This window comes from Nicotiana tabacum, chromosome 16, assembly GCF_000715075.1.
Source record: "Nicotiana tabacum cultivar K326 chromosome 16, ASM71507v2, whole genome shotgun sequence".
Classification (NCBI taxonomy): Eukaryota; Viridiplantae; Streptophyta; class Magnoliopsida; order Solanales; family Solanaceae; genus Nicotiana; species Nicotiana tabacum.
Window position 1 is genome coordinate 129,755,355 of NC_134095.1, and position 14,716 is coordinate 129,770,070.

Here is a 14,716-nt window from a genome sequence, read left to right on the forward strand (position 1 = left end):
CTGTAATATTTCCTTTTATTTTCGATGTAATGGCAGGAACCGCGGATCGGAACCTTGACGGCACCTCGACCGGCTCTTCATCTCAGTATACTCCATCACCTCATTCACTTCTGAACTACACGTGGTCTGATTCCTTTATAGCCAAGGATATGTAGGCAGCTCAGATACCAGAGCTCTGTCACATTCTCTTCCTTTCTCTTAGTTTTTGGTCTCTCTAAATAAGGGTCGGGTCAAAAACCTGTCTAGTCGTTTTTTGTCTGAAAATACTTCGTATTTCTAGTCAAATAGGGGCAGCTGTAGACAAGTAATTTTTGACCCTCCCCGAGATTTTACATTTTTAGCATTTAGATATTTAGTTTAGGCCTAACAATATCACTATTTTACCTAGTTTTAATTCTTTTACTTTATTTTAAGTAACAAAATTAAAAATTACAAAAATATTTTCTTTTATTTAGGTAAGTGATATTTTATCTTGTTACTTTTAGTTTATCTATCTTTCATAAAATACAAAAAAAATAGTTTAACTTCATTTTCAAGGATATTAATGTTTTGGTAGTAATATTATTTGAATTTTACGATGATTTTAATCTAATTATTCTATTTTTAGCATAGTTTTTGGAAAAAAATAATAATAATAATTTCGTTTTAATTCCATCTCAGTCAAAGTCAATTGTTAATTATATTTTTATTATTTGTGATACTTTTATTTTACTCTCGAAAAAAAAGAATGAATTTTGGGCCAGTTTTGTGCCTTGATAGGTCCAATTTTAGGCCCATTTTCGGAATTTTCCCTTAGCCCACTAACCTAAAAGCCCAAACCTAGACAAAACCCTAGAGACCTAACTATAACCTAGTAGGGCACCTTCTTCTTCACCTTAACATACACACAACAACAGAACCCTAAGACAAAAGAGAACAACCACCAGCCGTCACTCCATAGAAACCAAACCAGCTACGCCGCCGCACTACCAAGCTCGCCAGACGTCAGGCAACAATCTTCAGCAATAACCGCCATCCCAACTCCCTCTAAAATCTGCCGTCGACCAGCCAAACAACCACCCAAAGAACCCCACCTCCAGCCACGAGCTGCTTCTTCACCTCACTCAAACGACCATCACTCCATCATTTTCGCCACCCAAACTCACCGGAAAAAGGGACAGCAGCAGCCACACCATCTTCTTAAGCCAGAACAACCGTTACCACCTCCAGTAGCAAATCCAACGGACTAGCGACCTCCTAGTTACCTCATCTCCCATTAACACACACACATACATACAATAACACACAAAAAAACAGAGGGTGAAGATGAATTTCGGACAAATTTCGGATAGAAAAGAAATGGTGTTCTTTGATCAATGATTCATTTTTTTATACAAGAAAATCGAAAAAAGAAAATAGGTTTCAATAGTCTTATTTTGATTTCCATCTCCATCTCGTTATGGAACTTGTTTGAATTTTGTTGGTTCGAGTTCCCTGTTGTTGTCCGAGATCGGTCGCCATTGAGATTCTGTCCATAGTCCGTCGTATTTTTGAATGCAAAGCTGCCTCATAAATAATTTTCCGATTCATTTGAGGTTTTTTTCTCATTTTCCTATACTTTATTTTGCTTAATATCACAATCCCTTGTTATTACGTAAATCTATCGATTGCATTGATTGTTGATTGTGTGAGTTACTATATCCTTGTTCTGTTTTTTTTGAATGTTTGGTAATATCTGCTTAAATATGCTCTGGATGGGTTATGCTTTTAATTAAGCCATGGAAATAATAAATTCATGGATCGCGGTGTTTCACTCTCGAGTTCGTGGGTTTTCTTTCGAGAAAAATCACTGGTATTTCTTTATTGTTCATTGCTTAATATGTGTTTGTGGTGTCGTTTGATCTAGCACGTCCTATGGTTTAATATGTTACAAGAACAGAAACCAGTTGTTTGAAGGGTTCGTAAGGGAAGGTGACATTAAACAGGTGAATAAATTGGACTTTAATTATTTTGTCACTTTTATTCTTATGTTGTCTTATGGCTTTGATAGTTAGGAGCATGTTTTAGGCCAATCACACTTGGGTAGTCAAGCTTTAGGATTTTGTTAGTTTCGAGGCGAGAGGTCATTCCCTTAGTTAAATTTATCTGGGGAATGCCCCGAGGGATTTGTAGATATTTTATTTCAGGGGTATGCCCCGAAGTGAATGTAATTGGAGGCCATGACTAACATCGTAGAAGAAGTAGCGTAGGATAATTTAGAACTTTAATTTTTCTTCTTTTAATTTTCTTTCATTTAGGTGGGGACGACCTCGAGCCTCTTTTGATTGTTTATTTTCTTTTTGCGTGTTATCACCTCAATTTGAATATCTTAAAGACCAACTTGATCATTTACGCAACCGTGGCTTTCACGGGACTTGGGGAGTGCCTAACACCTTCTCCCCGAGTCAAATGAACCTCCTTACCCGAATCTCTGGTGCGGACTTGGTTTTAAAGTCTGAAACGTTTTAAAAAGAAAAATCAATTGAAAAAAAACGGTGACCTGACACACTGAAATCAAAGTCAGGTGGCGACTCTGAGTTATTTTCCTTTTGAATGCAATTTTTTGTCACGTTCTAATTGGAAAAGCCTTTTCAAGCTTTACTAAATCTATCTGTTTTAAAAAGGGTTAAGTGAGTTTGTAAAAAGGGGGTGTGACACCTGCAGGACTACCTCGGGTCACCTGATGAACAAGAAACAACAATCTCTCCACGGTCCGAAGTCTACAGCATTGGGATCTACACAAAAGAGTGCAGAGTGTAGTATCAGCACAACCGACCCCATATGCTGGTATGTGTCTAGCCTAACCTCGGCGAAGTAATGACGAGGCTAGGACCAGACTACCAAATAAACATGTGCAATATAGCATACAAAAATAATAGGAAGCAGATAACAATGATGGCAACAATGATCAACCAGTGATATAAAAAGCAGGCAACAAGAATACCATAAATGTTCTTCAACAAATAATAAATACAAGTGCAACAATTAATCAAGTCCTTCAAATATAAATATTTCGCCTATAAATCCTTCAAGTAATAATCTCTAAGATAATATGCTTTTCAATAAATATATTTCAAATATATTTCCCTCAAATAAATATCTTTCAAATAAGCATCTTTCAAATATAATTCTTTCGAGTAAAGGTCACCTTGTGACGCCTCATTTCATAATTATAAATAATGTAGGTCTCAGCCCACTTTTATATTTTCACAACACCTCGTGCCCATATTTATATCACAACCGCACGGACAACTCACATGCCATTAAATAAAACCATAATATTTTCCCCGGAACCTTGTGCCCACATATTTCTGCCTCACATTGCACAACAATATCCTCATGTTACTCAGTTCATAGGTTCCATAACCCAATACAATTAAGAATGTTCAAAGAGCCTCATTCACTTAACATAAAGTAGAGTACAACTTCCAACCAAAGTAGGAAACCAACAAGAAAAGATGAAGTTATTTTTAGAAATCATTTGATAAATAAAATACTCTTTTCAATTAAAGTAAAATATTGAATGAATCATTACCTTTAATACGAGAAATCAATAAATCAAAACATAGTAGAAACTCCTTTTTAAGTAAAGTACAACCTCAAACAGTTTAAGGAAAATTAGTTGAGAAATCAATTGAGTTAAAAATGTAACAATTGTTGAAATTTAAAGTATTGAACATAAAAAAAACAAGGCGAGGTATTGTAAACATTATGGATTCCAACACAAAGGATCACAACAGTAAATGGATCTAAACAGTTAATACACTTGAATTGTTAATAACAAGTAAACACAGCCGCTCCCATTTCTCGTATCTCATTGCAGGCGTGCAACCCGCTCCCATTTCATATATCTCGTAGCAGGCGTGCCACTCGTTCTCATTTCATGTATCTCGTGGCAGGCGTGCCACCCGTTCCCATTTCATTTATCTCGTTGCAGGCGTGCAACCCGTTCCCATTTCATGTATCTCATGGCAGGCGTGCCACCCGCTCCCATTGCATGTATCTCGTTGCAGGCGTGCAACCCGTTCTCATTTCATGTATCTCGTGGCAGGCGTGCCACCCGCTCCCATTTCATGTATCTCGTGGCAATCGTGCCACCTGCTCCCATTTCATTTATCTTGTGGCAGGCGTGCCACCCGCTCCCATTTTATTTATCTTGTGGCAGGCGTTCCACCCGCTCCCATTTCATTTATATTGTGGCAGGCGTGCCACCGACTCCCATTTCATTTATCTTGTGGCAGGCGTGCCACCCGCTCCCATTTCATTTATCTTTTGGCAGGCGTGCCACCCACTCCCAGTTATAAATCAACAATAATCATAAAGAATCTTGGCAAGGGAACAAGAGCAATATAACAACATCCCAGCAAGGGAACAATAATCTTTCAATAACATCCCGGCAAGGGAACAATAATATTTCTATAAAGGAACAACACTATCCCGGCAAAGGAGTCGATAGTAAAAGTAAATACATCCCGGCAAGGGAAAATCAGCTATAACCAAACTTGCTCCAACATCTAACTACCTCAACTAGCACCAACACTCAATCATAAGTAATCTCCACGAGAATTATCATAATCCTTGCTCAACACAGAGAACTAACAACTTAGGCATTCGTAACATTTATTTAGAACATAACAATTTCACTTTAGGACTCACGGGCATGCTTGACACCATCGTATAGATACTTATCACCATACCTATACATCGTACTCAACAAATAACACATAGCAAATAGGACAGAACTCCTAAACCCTCAAGCTAAGGTTAGACCAAATACTTACCTCGCTTTGCAACCAATTCAAAATTCCAACAAGCCTTTGCCTCGCGAATTTGTGCCCGAAATTCTTAAATCTAGTCATAAACAATTCGATTCAGTCAATAAAAATAATAGGAATTAATTCCATATGAAATTCTATATTTTTCATTAAAAATCCGAAATTGCACTAAAAATTCGCCCGTGGGGCCCACGTCTCGGAATCTGACGAAACTTACAAAATCCGACAACCCATTCAGCCACGAGTCCAACCATACTAAAATTACTAAATTCCGATATCAACTCGACCTTCTAATCTTAAATTTTCGTTTTTGGAAAATTCGGCTAAAAATCTGATTTTTCTTCCATAAATTCATGGATTCATGATGTAAATGCGTATGAAATCATGAAATATAATCAACATAGGATAAGAAACACTTACTCCAATGTTTTCACGTGAAACTCGCCCAAGAACCGAGCTCTAAAAATTTCAAAATGAAATGGCAAAGTGACTAATTTTTGTGATTAAATGTTTCTGCCCATCCGTCACTAAAAGCCATTTTATTCATTAAAAGTCGTCACTAAAAGTCTACTAGAAATAGCTTTACCATCCCTTATTCAATTGATCATAACTTTATGTACAAATGTCCAAATAATGAACGGTTTAATGTTCTGAAAACTAGAATGCAAAAGCTATAACCTTTATGTTTGCAGATTTTCAGATTCCATATAGATTTTGAGATATAAGCTTCTAAAGTAGCCTCCTCACATCAAACATTTCTGGAAAATTTCAAAACAGCTTTACCAACCCTTATTTAATCGATCATAACTTTTTATACAAATATCAAAATAATTAATGATTTAGCTTTCTGGAAACTAGGATACAAGAGCTACAACTTTCAGGTTTTGTAAATATACAGATTCCTTATGTATTTTGAGATATAAGCTTCCGAAATAGGATCCAAGATTGCGCAGTTGGTGTCCAAGAAAGCTTCTGCAGCAGAAAATTCCAGCAACCCTTTTTGTCCGATTTCCATTCTGTTAACCTTCCAAAATCCACCCGAGGCCCTCGGGACCTTAACTAATTATACCAACATGTCCCAAAATACAATACAAACTTAATCAAGGCTTCAAACCACGTCAAACAACACCGAAATTACGAATCGTGCATCGAATTGAATTATGAGTTTTCAAATCTTCCAACTTCTATATGTTTTTGCGCCGAAATATATCAAATCAATCCGGAATGATTTCAAATTTTTCACAAAAGTCATAAATGACATAATGGAGTTGTTCCAATTTTCTGAATCGAATTTCGACCACGATATCAAAAAGTCAACTCTCGCTCAAACTTTTTCAAAAATCTTCTATTTTCCAACTTTCGCCAAAATGCGCCAAATTGTCCTACGGACTTCGAAATCCAAATTCGAACATCCTCCTAAGTCCCAAATTACCATACAAAACTATTGGAATCATCAAAATTCCATACCGGGGTCGTTTGCTCAAAAGTCAAATCTCCGGTCAAACTTAAGAAATCTTTAGCCTTAGATTTCTAGATTCCGTTAAATGACGATAATTTGATCTAGGGACCTCCGAATTTGATTTCAGGCATATGACCAAGTCCCAAATCACGATACAGAACTACCGAAATGGTCAAAACTTGGATCCGGGTTCGTTTACTCAAAATGTTGACCGAAGTCAACTTAGTTGAGTATTAAAACTATAATTTATAATTTAATCCATTTTTCATACAAAAACCTTCCGGAAAATTATACGGACTACGCACGCAAGTCGAGGAATTATTGATAGCGATTTTCAAGGTCTTAAAACACCGAGATAATTATTTAATTTAAAGATGACATTTTGGATCATCACACGAACAACACGACCCTCCTCAGCTCATAGCAGGTATCACTCACAATGCTAATGATGCAGGTAATGATGTCCGCACAACCATCTTAAGGAAAATGGAAGAGATGGAAAATAAAATCAAAATGCTCCGAGACCAAATGAAAGAGCATCAAGAAATTGTAGATAAAATACTAGGCGCCCCAAAACTCTTAACAATAAGAGACGCCGGTCTATTCATCAAGCAGTCGTACAGTGATGAAGCCGCACTACATGCCATACCAAAAACCTTCAAATTGCCTCCGTACCTAAAAAAATACAACGGTACGACAGACCCAGAGGATCATGTGACTCACTATATCACCGCAGTAAAAGGCAACAATCTCGCAAAAGAGCAAGTATCCTCCATCTTATTGAAAATATTTGGTGAAACCCTCACCGGAGGTGCATTAACTTGGTATTCACAACTGCCTAAGCGCTCCATTGAAACATTCGAAGATATGGCCGAGAAGTTCGTAACGGCCCATGCCGGAGCTAAGAAGGCTGAGGAAAGAGTAAATGATATATTTTCCATCAAAAAATCACCTGGAAAAAGACTGAGAACTTCCTCGATTTAATCATGTAAGGATGACCCTACCAAATGTATCGAAAGGAATGGTTGTGGCAGCCTTCCAGAACGGGTTGAACAGAAGCAGTTCAAGGGCAACCAGAAAGCTGCTAAGTCGGCTCATGAAATATCCCCCAACCACTTGGGACGAAATACACAATGCCTATTGCGCCAAAGTTTGAGCTGTCGAAGACGGCCTAAATGGACCAATCCAACGGTTGACCTCAGTACAAGCCGAGTCCAAAAAGGATTGCAGAAACGATAATAGAAGGGATCTGGCAGGTCCCCGACCCAACTGAGAAAGACATCAACCATACGTCAGAGGCATCATCATACTGCCTTCCCGCCACGACGAAGGCCCATCTAGGCCAAGAACAGGGACTCACCAAAATGAGAGAGGTATACCTCCCTTACTATCTGCTCACAATTTTTGTGTTTCACCCTCAGAAATAGTCTACGCATTGGAGAAGCTTGGCCCAAAAGTGAAGTGGCCACAGAAGATGAGGTCTGACCCAAGCACTAGGAAGTCAAATGCCCTTTGCGAATTCCATGAGGAACAAGGTCATAAAACCGAGGACTGCATCGCTCTAAGATAAGAGGTCGTCAACATGCTTCACCAGGGGCACATGAAAGAGCTTCTGAGCGACCAAGAAAGATCCAACTTCGCTCGAGGACGTGAACAACACCAAGGCCCAACTAAACCACCTTCCCCAACTCGAACCATTCAAATGATCATCAGAGGGGGCGATGACGCATCAATCAACAACGTAAAGTTCACCACCACCCACAAACTTAAACGGGCGATCACTCATGATCGGTACGACGAACTCAAAGAAAGTATCATCTTCGATAAGTCGAATACTCACGGTTTGATTTTTCCTCACTATGATGCTCTTGTTATCACTTTATGCATATTGGACACAGATGTGAGACGTATTATGGTGGATGATGGGAGCGGCGCGTGCATTATCCACCCTCGAGTACTTGCACAGATAAAACTCGAGGATAAGATAGTGCCATATTGCATCACACTAAGTGGTTTTAACCATGCAGTTGAACGAACATCTGGAGAAATCACACTCCCCGTCCTGGTCGGTGGCATCACCTTTGAAACCATATTCCACATCATAGATTAGAACACGGCGTACAACGCCATAGTAGGTCGGCCTTGGATACATACCATGAAGGCCATTCCCTCCATCTTGTACCAAGTCATCAAATTTCCCACCCTGTGGCGAGTATACAACATCCGAGGAGAATAATGCACTTCCCGAGAATGTTATTGCATCGCCTAAGATTGTACATGTGTAACGACTCGGTCGGTCGTTTCATGAGTTACCACTCTGTTTCCCCAATTTCTGTTTCTTATTATATTATTCATCTGTATTATGTGTTATCGGGTTGGTTGGCTTGGGTTCTAAGAGATTTTGGTAAGGTTTGAGATACTTAGTCTCTTTTGAGTAAGCTTAAGTTGAAAAAGTCAACCGAATATTGACTTATGTGAAAAAATGCTCGAATGTGAATTCTGATGGTTCGGATAGCTTGAGGGGGTGCTTTGGAATTTAGGAGCATGATTGAAATGTATTTTGGAGGTCCGGAGTAGATTTAGGCTTGAATTGACAAAATTGGATTTTTTGCGTTTTCCGGTTGGTAGGTGAGATTTTGATATAGGTGTTAGAATGGAATTCCAAAAGTTGGAGTAGGTCCTTTGTGTCATTTTTGACGTGTGTGCAAAATTTCAGGTCATTCAGACGAGGTTTGATATACTTTTTGATCGAAAGCGGAATTTGGAAGTTTTTGGAATTCTTAGGCTTGAATCCGATGTCAATTTGGTGTTTTGATGTTGTTTTGAGTGTTTTGAGGGTTGGAACAAGTTTGAATGAGGTTATGAGATACATTGGCATGCTTGGTTGAGGTCTTGGGGGCCTCAGGTGAGTTTTGGGTGGTTGAACAAATCATTTCATGTTGGAAATAGTTGCAGAAAAACTGTTGTTGGTGTTGCAGCCTTTTGGCCTTTGTGTTCGCGAGGAATGTCCAGCGTTTGCGAATGGTTAGGATGTGAGGAAGTGGAGTTGGCCTTTGAATTCATGAAGGTGGTACCGCATTTGCGAAGGGCTGAGGTCAGTGGTCATCACATTTGCGAGGGCATTGCCACGTTCGCTTAGAGGAAAGGTGAGCAGCTAGGGTCCTGGAGAATTGTTCTAGCATTCGCGAGCTGGTAGTCGCATTCGCGATGGGTTGAAAAGCTAAGGCTTCGTGTTCGCGTACGTGGTGTCGCGTTCGCGATGAAGGAAAAATGGTCAACGTAAGTTCGTGCTTCACGAATGAGAGCCGTTGACCGCGTTCGCGAAGAAGGATCGTGAATAGCTGGGCAGAATGTTTAAAGACCATTTCCGCGAATTTGGGTCTAAGTTTCACCATTGTTGAGCGATTTTAGAGCTTTTCGAGAAGGATTGAAGAGGGAATCAAGGGAAAACACTTGAAGGTAAGATTTATGGACTTAATACTCGATCCTAATGTGATTTCTACATAATTAAATATGGAATTTGTGGAATCTAAAGCCTAAAAATTGGAAGTTAGGGCTTGGAAATTGGAGACCTAAATCTAGGGATTTGAGGGGTTATTTGTGGTCAAATTTTGGTGTATTTGATATGTATGAACTCATTAGAGGGTAAGGATTCTAGTTTTGCAATTTTTGTCAGAATCCGAGACGTGGGCCCGGGGGTCGGGTTTGACCAATTTCGAGATTTTTGATGTAAATTGGTTATTTTCGAGTGGGCTTTGTTCCCTTAGCATATTTTGATGGTATAAATCTATTTTTGGATAGATTTGGAGCACCCGGAGGCCAATTCGAGGGGCAAAGGCATCGCAGGGTAGAGTTTGGACCGGATAGAGATAAGTAATAATTATAAATGTTGTCCTGAGGGTATGAAACCCCGGATTTCACATCGTTGTGCTACTTTGAGGTGACGTACACGCTAGATGACGAGCGTGGGGTAGTGCACCGTTGGGGATTGTGACTTAGTCTGTCCCGTATGACTGTTAAACTGCGTATTTGATTAAAAACTGTTTGCTATCATTGTGTTTTGGAAAGTATTATCATGATTGGGCTGAACGCCACATTTGGGCCTCGTGCCAACTGTTTTAGATCCTTAGGGGATTTTTACTACGATTCCTCACTGTTTTGACTTCATATTTGTACTCAGTTATGCTTTATTATACTGTTCTCATAACTCAACCATATTTACTCATTTTTGATATATTAAATGATATTTTAGGCTGAGAATCATGTTTTACTGTTGCCCGAGTGGCTTGAGAGATTTTTGACTAAGTGATGCCGAGGGCCTATGTTGTGACGATACTATAGGATCGGTATGCGCGCCGTAGCAGCGTTATACTGATTTATGATATTGAGGCCGAGAGCCTTAATTGTTATGCCACAAGATGGCTTGATATGAGGCCGAAAGCCTGTTTGATTATGCCACGAGATGGCTTGTTGTTGTGCTTGGGATGTAAGGAGCCCATCCAGGAGTCTGTACACCTCAGTGAGTGCGGGTACCCAGTGTGAGATGTGATATTTCCCGAGGGGTTGTTGTTGTTTCATGTTATTGCTCGAGGGGCTAATACGAGTGATTGTTAGATAGACGAAGGGCTAGTTCGTTGGTATTTTGCCCGAGGGACTGATTTATGTTTCTATCCTTTTCTCCCTATTTTCATCACTCGTTTGAACTACTTAAAGATATTTTAAAGAAGTTTTCACTGAACTAAGGTGTTTTTACGAGCTTTTACTGTTTATTGCATTGTACTGGTTTTATACTATTTTGTTGTAGCATTATGATGTGTTTTACATATTTTCTTATCGCTCAGCTACCTTTACGTTTATTACTCCCTGCACCTAGTATGCAGATTCAGGAGTCTCGGGTCACGCTAGCGATTGCTGAATTGGTTTCCAGCAGGCTTTGACTAGGTAGCTGCCCGACATTCGCAGCCCAGTGCTTCTCCTTCCTATCTTCATTTCACTTTGTACTAGCTTTGTATTAGACTATTTTGTCATTTCGTACTCTTAGACGGATTTTAGATGCTCATGACTGGTGACACCCCGATGTCGGGTTGTGTTTGTTTCCGCACTATTCTATCCTACTCTATATTTTAGGATTTATAGCTTATTAATGACTTTAAATGAACTATTATAATTGTTTAGTTGGTTTGTGAGTTTGTGTCGGCTGGCCTTGTTTTACGATAGGCACCATCACGACCGGGTTTGGTTTAGGGTCATGACAACATGCACCCAACAAATAAAAGGCAAATCCAAATAAGCATAGCAATCAACAGGGTTGAGGTCGAGTGTTGATGAAAGGAAGGACGTGATCAAAGACCCCGAAATCATAGAAGCCACTAGCAACGGTGGTTTTTGCATTGAAGATTTGGCGTCATAATCTATTTGGGGTCCATGTGGATGTATTCATGAACCACAAGAGCCTTCAATATATTTTCAAAGAGAAGGAGTTGAATCTGAGGCAGAGAAAATGGCTTGAGTTACTCAAAGACTATGACTTCGATATTCTATATCGCCCGGGAAAAGCCAATGTTGTGGCGGATGCTCTTACCTAGAAATCTATGGGTTGTTTGGCTCACCTAAAGGCATGTCGAAGGCCATTGGCCAGGGAGGTTCACCAGTTGGCTAGTTTGGGAGTTCGTCTTGCAGACTGTAATGAAAGAGGGGTAATTGTGCAGAATAGAGCTAAATAATTGCTTGTGGCGGAGGTCAAGGAGAAACAATACAATGATCCACTATTGGTACAGCTGAAGTAGGGGATTCATAAACATAAGACTATGTTTTTACTCTTGGCATGAATGATGGTACATTAAGGTACCAAGGGCGGCTATACGTTCCGAATGTTGATGGTCTCTGTGAAAGGATCATGACCGAGGCTCGTACTTTTAAGTATTTCGTGCACCCAGGTTCTACGAAGATGTATCATGATCTCAAGAAAATCTATTGGTGGAATGACATGAAGAACAATGTAACGGACTTTGTGGCAAAATGTCCAAACTGTTAGCAAATGAAGGCCAAACATCAAAGGCCCGGTGGGTTGGCACAAAATATAGAAATTCCAATGCGGATGTGGGAAATGATTAATATGGACTTTATGGTAGGACTATCGCGCACTCCGTACAAGTCTGACTAAATTTGGGTGATTGTGGACCGACACACGAAATCAACATACTTCTTGCCAGTTAAATCTACCGACACAATAGAACAATATGCTCAGTTGTATATCAAGGAAATAGTCAGGCTTCATGGCACTCCAGCTTCCATAATTTTCAATCGATGGCTCAGTTCACGACCAATTTTTGGAAGAAATTTCAGTAAGGTTTGGGTACTCGGGTAAATCTTAGCACATCCTTCCATCCACAGACCGACGAGCAAATAGATCGGACTATTCAGACGCTTGAGGATATGTTGAGTGCTTGTGTTCTTGATTTCAAAGGTAGCTGGGATGATCATTTGCCACTCACATAGTTTGCTTATAACAACATCTTCCATGCTAGTATTCAGATGACACCATTTGAGGCATTGTATGGTGTGATGACCCAAAAGGTCATCACTTATTTTAAAAGTGGATTCTGCATTCCGAGGCCTTAAAAACCTCTTTCGACATCACCTCGGTTTGCATGCACAGTCTAGGCGTAGCCGGAATGCCATTTTGTGAAAATCTGTGAAAACAATGATGAATTTTGCATTTAAAATGAATTAAGTTCACTTCGGACAACATTTTGGGTAAATGGACTCGGACCCGTGATTTGACGGTCCCGAAGGGTACGTAGGAAAATATGAGACTTGGGCGAATGCTAGAAATTGAATTCCAAGGTCCCAAGCATGAGAAATAAATTTTTAAAGAAAATTATTTTCTGAAATTTTTTATGAGATTTGGAAATGAATTATGATTAGAACTTGATGGTATCGGGACCGTATTTTGGTTCTGGCGTCCGGTAAAGATCTTATATGTGATTTAAGATAGTTCTATGAAATTTGGTAAGAAACGGACTAGAAATGACGTGAATCGGATCATTTTTGAGAAAATTGGAAATTTAAAGTTCATAAGGAAATTGCATGATTTTGATGCTAAATTCATAGTTATTGATGTTATTTTAGTGATTTGAATGCACGAGCGGGTCTGTATGATGTTTGTAGGTTGGTGTGCATGTTTGGTTTGGAGCCCCGAGGGCTCGGGTGAGTTTTGGATAGGCCACGAAGTGAAAATTATAACTTAGGAAATGTTGGTATGTTTCATACCTGTAGGCTTCGCATTTGCGAAGCCTATCTTGCAAATGCGAGCCATGTATCGTAAATGCGAGAGCTGGCCTGGGCAGCCTTCTTCACAAATGCGAAGTGTTTGTTGCAAATGTGACACCCACTTGGATCCTCCTTAGTCACAAATGCGAAACCTCAGTCGCAATTGCGACATTTCTTTCGCAATTCCTAACATAGCAAAGGTCGGGGGTTCGTAATTGCGAACACCTGTTCGCAATTCCCACATCTACGACCTGCAACTTTTATACTTAACCGAAAATCAACCATTTTTCACATCTTTTCAAAACACAAACTCCCTAGTGCGATTTTTCAAGAACAACTCTTCTTCCAAATCTATTGTAAGTCAATTTTAACTCGTTTCCTTCAATCATTAACATCTTTTAACATGATTTCAACTCAAAATCAATGATTTTCATAGGGGAAATTGGGTGTTTTGGGTAGAACCTAGGTTTTTCAAAAATTGGGGATTTGGACCTCGATTTGAGTTCCGATTTCAAAACAAATTATATATTTGGGTTCATGGGGGAATGGGTAATCGGATTTTGGTTCGAACCTCGGGTTTTGACCATGTGTACCCGGGGGCGATTTTTGACTTTTGGACAAAACTTTGGAAAACTCATTTTCATGCATTAGAATTGATTCATTTAGCATTTATTGATGTAATTAAGTAACTTATGACTAGATACGAGCGAATTGGTTATGGAATCAAGGGGTAAAGCTATAATTGAAACGTGAATTGTGTTAGTGGCATCGAGGTAAGTGTTTGGTCTAACCTTAGCTTGAGGGATTAGGAGTCGAGTCCTATTTGCTATGTGATAATTGTGGAGTACAACGTATAGGCATGGTGACGAGTATCTATACATTGGTGTCTAGCATGCCCGTGAGTCTTATATTGTGATTTTCATGACTTATTTGTATTATTCATGCCTTAGTGAAGATTTCTACTTGTTGTGCAAAGTTTGTGGAAGAAATTGTGACCTATGAATATTGAGGAGCGTTGGCTCAGGTTGTAAAACGAATTGAGAAAGTATAAGTGGTAATTGAACCCATGGAGCATTGGCTCGAGTTGTAAAGTGAGATGGAGTAAAAGTGAGAAAACGAAGAGATCATTATGTTGCCTCCCTTGCCAGGATATTGTTGTTTTATTTGTTATCTCCCTTGCCGAGATTTTGAT